Source organism: Peromyscus californicus, unplaced genomic scaffold (genome assembly GCF_007827085.1).
Source record: "Peromyscus californicus insignis strain IS unplaced genomic scaffold, ASM782708v3 Scaffold_10__1_contigs__length_136768540, whole genome shotgun sequence".
NCBI lineage: Eukaryota > Metazoa > Chordata > Mammalia > Rodentia > Cricetidae > Peromyscus > Peromyscus californicus.
In genome coordinates, this window is record NW_026294391.1 from 110,548,955 (window position 1) to 110,559,229 (window position 10,275).

At 39.5% G+C, this 10,275-nt stretch overlaps 1 non-coding gene across 1 annotated transcript; it reads left to right on the forward strand.

The window, feature by feature from the left end:
• The first annotated feature begins 7,456 nt into the window (after positions 1–7,456).
• On the forward strand, positions 7,457–7,618 carry LOC128118344 (U1 spliceosomal RNA). Its single transcript, XR_008221162.1, has one exon. It is a non-coding gene; the product is annotated as a U1 spliceosomal RNA (small nuclear RNA).
• The last annotated feature ends 2,657 nt before the right edge of the window (positions 7,619–10,275 follow it).

Genomic DNA, 10,275 nt, shown 5'->3' on the forward strand with positions numbered 1-10,275 from the left:
AACTCAGCTCATCTGGTTTGATGGGAAGCACCTTTATCTACTGAGCCATCTTGCCATCCCTAGAGATTTAATTTTTAAGATTTAACTTTTGGGTTGATGAGATAGCTTAGCAGGAAACAGTGCCTGCCATCAAACCTGTTGACATGAGCTCCATCCTTGGGCTCCACATAGCAAAAGGGCAGAACCAACTCTCAAACATTGTCCTCTAACCTCTACATGTGCACAGACTCTGACCTACAGACTAACACACACACATGAACCGATCGATGTCAAAAAATTAATTTAAACTTAAAAAATTTCTGCCACAGAATTTCTAACTCTCCCCAGTAACTGTAATGCTGAATATCTATTTTTTAAAACCAGAATTCTCCCCTTTCCAGCTGGAGCCTGTAATATGACACTATACATCTGATGTCCAAGGTACCCTGGACTTGAAAATAACTAGCAAACCTCTGGCCGTTCCAGGGAAATGTCCTCATTTTGATGTACCTTTTCCAGGCAAATTTAGGATATTGACTTTCATTGACCTTCCACTGATAAGCTCACCCTGCTTCATCTCCCTACAGATCTTTGTGTGTGTGTGTGTGTGTGTGTGTGTGTGTGTGTGTGTGTGTGTGTGTGAGAGAGAGAGAGGGGGGGGCACACATGCCAACGTATAGAGGTCAGAGGACAATTTGTAGAATCAGTTCTCCCTCTACATTCAAGAGGGTTCCAGGGACCAAACTCAGGTTGTCAGGCCTGTGCAGCAAGTACTTTTATCTGCTGAGCACTCTAGCCAGCCCTTCCCATCACATGTTGTTTCTAACCTTGAATTCATTTGCACAGAAGCTAAGCTGAAGAGTAATTGTCAATGGTAATATGATTATGTTTTTTAAAGGATTACAATTATTTCATTTACCTATAGAAATTCAATCACTGTCATTTTAAAATTCAAAAGCTATCTTTTTACTCATACAGGGTTTATTCCCATCTGACAACTTAATTAGTTTGTGTATACACATTGAATTGTATCAGTCAACTCAGGCTACACCATAAAACTACATGACTAAACCAACCAAATTTTAATTTCTCATGGTTATAAAAGCTAGATGTCCCAGGTCAAGGTGCTAGTCAATTTGGTTCTTGGTGAGAGCTCTCTTCCATCTTGCTGAGCTTTTGTGACCTTTCTTTCCTTTGGGGTACTCTGAAAGACAGAGATCTCCTATGTAAATTAATACATTCCTTGTCAATAAGAGTATTTTGGGGGGTGGGGTTTGAGACAGGGTTTCTCTGCGTAGTTTTGGTGCCTGTCCTGGCTCTCTCTCTGTAGACAAGGCTGGCCTCGAACTCACAGAGATCCGCCTGGCTTTGCCTCCCGAGTGCTGGGATTAAAGGCTTGTGCCACCACCACCCGGCTCAATAAGAGTATTTGTTAAATTTATTTTATATTGATTTATTTTAATGTGTATGGGTGTTTTGCCTGAATATTTGTATGTGTACCACTTGCATGCCTGGCACTGTGGAGGTCATAAGAGGGTGTCAGATCCCCTGGAACTGGAGTTACAGATCAATGTGAGCCACCATGTGGGTGCTGGGAATTGAACTCAGGTCCTCTGGCAGAGCAGCAAGTGCTCTTAACCACTAAGCATCCCTCCAGCCCCTGTAAGATTGTTTTTAAAGGACATAGACATGTAAAAGGGCAGAAGAAAATTTACATATACTGTAATATCTATGCACACCACTAAAATATCTATTTTTTAAAGATAACTGGGAATCTGAACATTCAGTGGCAAAATGTTAGAGTTCTATCTGGTGAGGACATGCCTGCATAGCCTCCTTATACGTTCTATATCTAAATACAGTGATGTGGTGGTTTGAATAGGAATGGCCCACATAGACTCATGTATTTGAATGCTTGGCCCACAGGAAGTGGCACTATAGGAGGTATGACCTTGTTGGAGGAAGTGTGTCACTGTGGTAGCAGGCTTTGAGGTCTCAGATGTGCTCAATCCATGCCTAGTATCTCAGTCTCCCCCTGCTGCCTGTAGATCAAGATATAGAACTATCAGCTCCTTCTCCAGCACCATACTTGCTTGAATGCCACCATGCTTCCCACCATGATGATAATGGACTAAACCTCTGAAACTGTAAGTGAGTCATCCCAATTAAATGTTTTCCTTTATCAGAGTTGCCGTGGTCATGGTGTCTATTCACAGTAATAGAAACCCTAACATAGATAAGTGACATTGGGCATTAGGATTTAAACCATGTGAAGGGTGGGAGTACAGTTCAGTCCACAAAAACTGATTTAAGAATAAAGCAGGGGTTGGAGATTTAGCTCAGTGGTAGTGCACTTGCTAGGCAAGCGCAAGGCCCTGGGTTCGGTCCTCAGCTCTGGAAAAAAAAGAATAAAGCAGAATTTCTCACTTGTTAATAAATTAGCAGGTGTCTGAGATGTATTTGGGGAGAATGTGTCTATCTACAAATATACAAAGAGTTATAACTGGCCTAGCAGACAAGTGAGTAGCTTGCTTTGTAGTTGATGGGAATGATGTATAGAATGCATTCAGAATATCAAGAAGAATGATGTCAGGAATGAATAGGCAAATCATCTGGTAGAATGGGGAAAAGGGGGCAGCAGCATCTGTTACTCACAAGCTTTAACCAAGGCAGTAGTGAGAAGCTAGCAAAGTCTTTTGTCAATGCAAACCATTCAGTAGGACTAAGTAGGCTTTTTATGAATCCCCATTCTTCATACTATCAGCTGGGTCAAAGCTCTGCCCATCTGACTGGAATATCAACATCACCTAACCTGTGTCATCCTGATTACAGGCTCACAGAAAAATGGCAACTATGTCCATTTAACTCACTCACTATGGTATTGTTGGACAGAAGTGCATTTAAATGCTTTTGATGGTGATGATTATAGAGCAAAATGAAATATAAATGGCTGCTGGCAAGTTTCATTGTAACAACTTTTATAACCCCATTATTAAGGAGATGAATATCTTCATATTCCTAAACAAGAGGTAATCACATGTCTAAAGCCTCTTTGCCCCTCACTTATTTTGTTAAAATGCCATTCTCATTTATTTTCCATCTTTCCCTCTTGGTGTGCATTAGTTACTATGGAAACATCAGGATATCAGAGTTTGAGTGTCTCAACATCCCCAAGATCTATTTGAGTATGAAAGCAATTTCTATCATTGTATTGGGGGAGGGAGTCATTGCCGTTACAAATGAATGGAGGACAAAAAAAAATCCTATTACCAGACAACCAGAGGCTTTATTCAGACAACACCAGATAATGTCTAGGGCTCATCTTACCTGTCCACACTGTGTACCAAGACCCAAGTAGGGACTGGAGAGATGGCTCTACCATTAAGTATACTTGCTGCTCTTGCAGAAGACCCAAGTTGGGTTCCCAGCATCCAGAGGATCCAAAGCCCTCTTCTTGTCTCTATGAGCACCTGCAGATGATGCATATACAAGCAGGCACACATACATATGCATTAATAAAAATAATTTTTAAAGATTCCCCACTATAATGATATCTCCCCCGCAAATAACATCTATTTATAACAACATCAGCCTGAACTCTTTTGACTCAGAACTTAAGAACAGTTTTAAAAATTAGTTGCCAGCCATGGTCATGCACACCTTTATCCTAACACTCAGAAGGCAGAGACAGGCAGATCTCTGTGCACTTCAGGTCAACCTGACCTACATAGTGAATGCCAGGCCAGCCAGGACTATATAATGAGATATTGTTTCAAAAATTAGTGAGGGATTGAGCTAGGCGGTGGTGGCACACATGTCTTTGATTCTAGCACTCAGGAGGCAGAGACAGGTGGATCTCTGTGAGTTTGAGGCTAGCCTGGTCTACAGAGGGAGTTTCAGGGCAGCCAGAGCTACACAGAGAAACCCTGTCTCGAAAAACCAAAACCAAAACAAACAAACAAAAATTAGTGAAGAGTAGCTGGATCACGCTATGGAATTAATTTTACATAGATTATGAAACAATTAACTTTATTATGAAAAACAAATCGCATACATCAAATATAAAGTCCATATTCCAACCACTAGATTTACAGTTCGGTAGGTAAATAGCTAGACAGATTGAGTAAACGGTTCTTTCTGCATTTCCTCTTACTAGAATATGTGAGAATCCCAGAAAAGCTCTATCATTTACATGATTTCATCACTCTTTAACAGATGCTCAAATATATATTTTGCCCTCAGACCTCTGTCCATTTGCATGTACTATACATCTCTGCCACAATGTCTCACACATTCTTAAAATTGAACCCCTCCATCTGTATTTAAAAAAGGCTTTTCAAGGTACCCTAGAAATTATATATGTGTGTATACATATATAACATTGTAGGCAATTGACTCATACAATTATGGACTCTGATAAGTCCCATTATACAGCATCTGCAAACTGGGGACCCAAGAGATCCAATGTACAGTTCCAATCCAACTCCCAGGTCTGGGAACCAGGAGAACCAATAGTATAAATTCCGTTCTGGGGGCTGAAGAGATGGCTCAGTGGTTAGGAGCACTTGTCACTCTTCCAGAGAACCCCGGTTTGATTCCCAGCACCCATATGGTGTCTTACAACCATCTGTGATTCCAGTTTCTGGGGATCCAACCCCCTCTTCTAGCCCCCAAAGGCACCAGGCATGCACGTGCTACACAAACATACATGAAGGTTAAATGCCCATCCACATAAAACAAAAATGAATAAATACAAGAAAAATTTAATCCTATTCCAAGTGCAGTAGACCAGTGTCACAGCTTGAGAACAAACAAGAAAGTGAATTCTCCTTTCCTCCAACTTTTGTTCTCTTAGACCTCTAACAGACTGGAAGGGCTTACCCTCACTGAGAATGGCAACTTGCTTCACTCAGTCCATTTTATTCTAATTAACTTCAAATATTCATTCCATCCAAAACATTCTCACAGTCACACCCAGAATAATATTTAGCCAAAACCCTGAGCACTTTGAGTTCCAATCAAGTTGACATGTATAGTTGACCACCTTATCATCTTCCCTACTGGCCTTGCTACTACTCTACAGTCTTTCCTCAGGTGCAATTTTGTAGCAACTTAACCACTCAATCTAAAAACCTCCATATTCACAATATTAAAGCAGTAACTATGCTATGCAAAACTTACCTCTGAACAAATTCTTCAGCTGTGTTTTAGTTGGGGTTTTTATTGCTGTGAAAAAATGCCGTGACCAAAAAGCAAGTTGGGGAGGAAAGTGTTTATTCGGCTTACACTTTCATATTGATGTTCATCACTGAAGGAAGTCAGGACAGGAACTCAAATAGGTCAGGATCCTTGACCTTTAATTGTTACAGCTTGCTGAATCAAAGTAGCTGAATCTGAAACAAGTTCAGTATCTTTTCTTTCAAGAATGAATGTATCTTTATGGGCTTGATAAACAGAAAAGGCAACATTTGTCCTCATCTGAACTCTGCAGATACTTTTTTCACACAAGAAATTTCAAATTCCAACAAGAGACTCATTACCCTGAATAATAATATTGATAGAGAAGTAAGTTTACATGGACCTCACCTTGTAATGGAAGTCCAGTGCAACACCAATTATCATAGTCTGTACATGGCCATAGATAGCCAGTTCCTTTCTCTTTCCCTATCATTTGTCAATCCAGAGCCTCTTCCTTCTCTTCAATGAGACTGAGCTCTGTATTGCTCAAGATCCTCCAAAGGCTTCCTCTGAGGCCATTCACTGTAACTTCAGAGTGGTGGCAACAGGTTCTGGAATATTCATGGTGTGATTGCTGAGACTGGTTTCCATTCTCTCTGTAGATATGGCAAAAAAAACACACACTAATCATTTATGAGCATAAATCAATTTTTTGCTGGCAAAGGCAGACTTATTTCCGATCAACCATCCCATAGAAAATGAATATAGAAGTTGAATGATTAGGCGTGGTGGGACTCACCTGCAATCTCAGAACCCAGGCAGTTGAAGTAGAGGATCTGGAATACATGGTAAGACCTTGTCTCAAGAAAAAAATGCTGGAAAGCACATTTTTTTTTTAACTTGATCACACTGGAGGGCCTCCAAGATAGCGAGGAATTGACAAGCTGAAATTCTGGACAGGAGGGAAATGTAGAGCAAGAAATAGATGAGCCAGATAGAGATCTGGTTACATCTTTGCTTCTAAGCAATTTGTCAGTTTGAAATCCGTGGATGAAATGTTAAAAGCCTGTGAAGAGATGGTAAAAAAATAACAGTGTCAGAAACTCTCAGAGATGTAAATAGAGTTGAGGACTCATGAAGGAAGAGTAATCGTAGTAAATACCACAAAAATCTCAGCCTATCAACTCCCAACCATTATACTCTTATCATTGGGATAAGAGTGAATGGGAACTAGATCAGCCTTATAAAAACTAAAGGCCAGTCTCAATCTCCAACAGTCATTTATCCTTGCCTTGTATTCTTGCCAAAGGAAGAAAAAATAAATACCATCTAGAAGAAAAGAGTATCAACTGGTAGCTCTTCTACATTTTATATTATGTTCTACACTTAATTACTAATAATGGCCCATACAAAAAGACAACCACTAGCCAAAATCAAGAGGAAATGGGCAATAAGCATAGACTTAAAAAAGATGCAGATATTAAAATTCTCAATCATATATTTTAAATAACCACAATGAACATATTCATGACAGAAGGGATAATTTCAGCAATGTGTGACTGGTTACATACTGTATTAGTTACTTTCCTATTGATGTGGTAAAACACCATGACCAAGGCAACTTATAGAAGAAAGAGTATTTGGGCTGTGGTTCAGAGTCTGTCATGGTAAGGAGTCATGAAAACAAGCAGCAGATACGGTGGCTGGAGCAGAAGCTGCGGGCTCACATCTTGAATGGCAAGTATAAAGTAGAGAGTAGAGAGAGCGCTTGTGCACTAGGATGGCACGAAGCTTTAAAACCTCAAAGCCCACCCTCAGTGACACACTTCCTCCAGCAAGGCCACATCTCCCCAAACAGCGCCATCAACTGGGGACCAAGTGTTCAAATGCATGAGCCTTTGGGGAACATTCTCATTCAAATCATTATACACGCACACGTATTATATTAAGGAATGGGGTTTCTTACTGTTAATCCATTGAGAAGGCCTAAGAGTAGCAACATACTAATAGCAATGAGAATACTTGACCCCTAAATCAACATTCTCCACCCAAAGGAACCAAGAATCTTTGCTGAAAACACTAATTCCAAAGTGTTTAGACACCAAATAAAATGGGCTTGGAACTTCTTTTTGTCCCTAAAAATAAAGAATTGTTCAAAGAATTATGGGAACATGTTAAAAAAGACACAGGAGCCAACTTAAAAGGGTTCCCTCTAGTAAATTTGAACATCACAATAACAGACTGAAATAATATTAAAGTACAAAGTCATGAGTCCACGTTGACATGAATGAATGATGAGACACTTAACTTGCAGGGGAGATACCATGGTTATGAAGGTGATTTTCTTGGAATGAAGCTCATCTGTTGCACTCTGGGTGTTCTGTTCCCTGCGATTTCCTCAAATGTGGAAAACTTGACTGTATAATTTGTGGTAATGGGGAAATATGCTCATACTCTCCCTCAAAATAAAAACAGTAAGTTTTGTGAGTATATGCATGAGTGTGTATGTGTGTGTGTGTGTGTGTGTGTGTGTGTGTGTGTGTGTGTGTGTGTGGTGTCACTCATTAGCTGTAGAAAGAGATGACTGATAGACAGACATAGAGTCAAAGTTTCTTTCTGCCAGATACTTAAAGTTAACAAAGACAAGAAAATAACTTTACAGTAGAGAAAATCCAGAAAATGTCACCTTAACCAAATGAACAAAGAGAAAATCACCAATAATAAAACACAGTGGGCTGAAGAGATGGCTCAGTGGTTAAGAGCACTTGCTTTTCTTGCAAAGGACCTGAGTTCATTTCCAATCACTACATCAGGTGGTTCACAATGACCTGACTCCAGCTCCACGGGATTCAACACCTCTGGCCTCCAAAGGGTTTTATCCCAACACAAACATACACAACTACACATAATTTTAAAAAATAATAAAAAATAAATCTTAAAAAATGAAACAGTGAAATAACACAGCCCCTGGTAAGATGCCATGAAAGAAGAAAGCATTATTTCTTTGGTGTTAATGCCCAAATTTCATTGCTAGAATATAATCATGAGGAAATGTCAGAAAGACCCAAGTTATGGGGCATTTCACAAAATGACTAGACTATTATCTTCAAGTATTGAAAATTGAAGGACACTGAGTAGACATTAAACAAAATGCAGCACTTGGTTCTGAATTGGATTGTCTGGCTTAAGGACACTACCGAAAAACTGGCAAAACTTGCGTAGGATGGTAGCAATAGCAATGTTATAATCTATTGTTGATGGTTATATTAGAGCTTTATAACAAAGCATTCTTATATTTTAGAAAATACATATAGAAATGTCTAGAAATAAGAGGGTATGGGATGGGCAGTGTTCTTTGTATTGTGCTTAAAACTCTTCTGTAGGTTTGAAACTGTTTTGAGGCTTATTAAAATGTCCTGTAGAGAAGGCAAGATGGCTCAGGGGGTAAAGGCACTTGTTTTTAAGCCTTAAGTCCTCAGTTTAATCTCTGGGACCCACATAGCAGAAGGTGAGAAACAATTCCCACAAGCTGTCCTTTGTTCTTCACAAAGGCACCATGGAGCATGCACACAAAAAACACACACACACGCTAAATAAAAATAAATGTAAAAAAATAAAATGTCTTGTGGAGTATTTGAAATGATGGATTAAAATTTATGACATCAAAATATATTCCTATCAGAACTTCCCACTAAAATAATTTGTGTAATTAGAGTTGTAGCTAAGGAGTCACACTTCTTTGGCACACCTGTGACCCTGGGTGCAAATTCCAATACCACAACAATAAATAAATAAATAATCACAGAATAGGTTGAATATTCAAAAGAAGATAAGAAGCAAGGCTATGGGGAGAAACAAAGAACAGTCAAAGAGAAAACACAAAATAAGATGATAGACTTATAATTGATATAACTATATCAATACTTATATTAGCTATAAATAACCAATTAAACTGCAAAGACTGTTGGAATATTTTATTTTAGAGACAGGGTTTTATTATGTAGTCCAGGCTGGTCTGGAACTTGCAATGTAGATCAGGCTAGCCTCAAACTCACAGAGATCCACATACCTCTGAATCCTGACTGTTGAGATTAAAGGCGTGCACCATCACACCTGGCCCAGACTATATTTTAACAGGAGTATTAGCTACTTTCCTATTGCTGTGATAAAACTTTGTGGTCAACTTACGGAAGGAGGAGAGTTTATTTGGGCTTATGGGAGCAGAGAGATAAGCATCCATTGTGGCTGGGAGGCAGCAGGCATAGCAGCTGGAACAGCAAGCTGAGAGCTGACATCTTGAACCATAAGCAAGAAGCAGAGAGAGTGCACTAGGGATAACAAGGGGCTTTGAAACCTCAAAGCCTGCCCCAGTGACACATCTCCTCCAACAAGGCCACATCTCCTAATCCTACCCAAATAGTGCCACCGACTGAGGACCAAGTATTTAAACATACAAGCCTATAGGGGTTATTCTCTTTCAAGCCATCACAAATTCAATGATTGATGACTTCCTTAGTATGCATGAAGTTCTGAGTTTGATATCCAACAGAATAAAAAATACACCCTTTAAATATATAAACATATACATTGAAAATAAAACTTCTCGGGAGGCAGAGTCAGGCGGATCTCTGTGAGTTCGAGGCCAGCCTGGGCTACCAAGTGAGTTCCAGGAAAGGCGCAAAACTACACAGAGAAACCCTGTCTCGAAAAACCAAAAAAAAAAAAAAAAAAAGAAAAGAAAACTTAAAAATTTATGCAATGTAAGCAACAAATATATCAAAGGCAGTAGCTGCATTAATATAAGGCATAGGCACAATGCACTTCAACACAAAAGTATAATCAGAGATCAGGGATAAGAAGAACCATTTCATGACAAGCAGTCAATTCATCAGGCTACAGAAGTGGCTCAGTTGGTGCCTTAGGATTAATATTGCTGTGATGAAACATCATGGCTAAAAAGCAAGTTGGGGAGGAAAGGGTTTATTTGGCTTACACTTCCAAATCACTGTTCATCACTGAAGGAAATCAGGACAGGAACCCAAATAGGGTAGGAACCTGGATGCAGGAGCTGATACAGAAGCTATGGAGGGGTGCTGCTTAATGGCTTGCTCATTATGG